We start from the raw sequence: 1,140 nt of genomic DNA, 5'->3' as shown, positions 1-1,140 counted from the left end.
CGTCCTTGAATCAAGGGATGGGGGTTCTAACCTGTAACAATATAACACTATTGTTACAGGTTAGTACCCCCATCCGTTGATTCAAGGACGGATACTCCAAATTTTCTTTGTAACGAGCCCCTGTGCGTTATCCTATTACGAGTACAATAAAATAAAAATAATGGATAAAAGACGTGTGTAACATAAAACTGCTAATAATTGTATTAAAACAATAAAATGCCGGAAAGTAAATAAGAATTTAAAATAAGAAAGAAAGAAAAAACAAAATTATATGTCAGATGTGGGGTTCGAACCCACGCCCACATTTGTGGACCAGATCACTCCTTATAGGTTGTATACCTTGAGTCTGGCGCCTTAGACCACTCGGCCAATCTGACTTTGATACACTTATCGCTGATCAATGCCTATATGAATCTTGCTAACCCTACTCCTCGACTAAATCTTTATACGTGACAAAGTGTGTCAAAGAAATGCTATATATTCTTAACGGTTTTGCTGTAAGATGACTGAATTTATATCTGTCCAACTAGCATATATTTGTTTTGCAAACAATAAGATTCTAATAATATAGTCTGACTCAGGTTCATTATGAATCGCGTCCGGTTCTTCGAATTTATTTACCTGGCACAGCTACTATACAGCTGATGATTATTTCATCCCTGTAAACCTTGCAAATTTTAAACCAAACTTTGTTCAATCACAGCAGACTTTTCTAATTTGAAGAAGAAAAAAAAAGTTAACGGCGAGTGCGAGGCTAATGGCGGCGCAGCCTAATATACTTTGTGAGGTGCATGTTGTACCGCGGATACTTGCTCATGAAAACTAAACGTTGGTACTCGAACTTACGGGCACAGACGTGAGATGTCATTGATTTGTAAAGGCAAGCGTATTGTACTATTCAGCCTCCCGGGGTCACCATATTTTTGTTTTTCTTTCTACATCATGCAAGACAGCAACCGCTATAACCGGTAAAATTAAAATAAATGGGATGAAACTACAGTAAAAAGATTTTCTGAATCATAAAAATTGGAAATTCTTAAATGTTAATCAAATCGCTGGCATGCTAAATTCCATCTATGAACTAAACATGTTTATGCAGTGAATACACATCTTTTCATCGTGGAATGTGTAGCATTTAAT

At 36.5% G+C, this 1,140-nt stretch overlaps 1 non-coding gene across 1 annotated transcript; it reads right to left on the bottom strand.

The window, feature by feature from the left end:
- Positions 1 to 272: 272 nt before the first annotated feature.
- On the bottom strand, positions 273 to 377 carry Trnal-caa (transfer RNA leucine (anticodon CAA)). The gene is made up of 2 exons: positions 340 to 377; positions 273 to 318 (listed from the first exon to the last, which is right to left on the bottom strand). It is a non-coding gene; the product is annotated as a tRNA-Leu (tRNA).
- Positions 378 to 1,140: the final 763 nt, after the last annotated feature.

This window comes from Sinohyriopsis cumingii, chromosome 5 (genome assembly GCF_028554795.1).
Source record: "Sinohyriopsis cumingii isolate HCF-2022 chromosome 5, ASM2855479v2, whole genome shotgun sequence".
Lineage (NCBI taxonomy): Eukaryota > Metazoa > Mollusca > Bivalvia > Unionida > Unionidae > Sinohyriopsis > Sinohyriopsis cumingii.
Note: the sequence above shows the minus strand (reverse complement) of the source record. Positions and strands in the feature narration are given on the sequence as shown.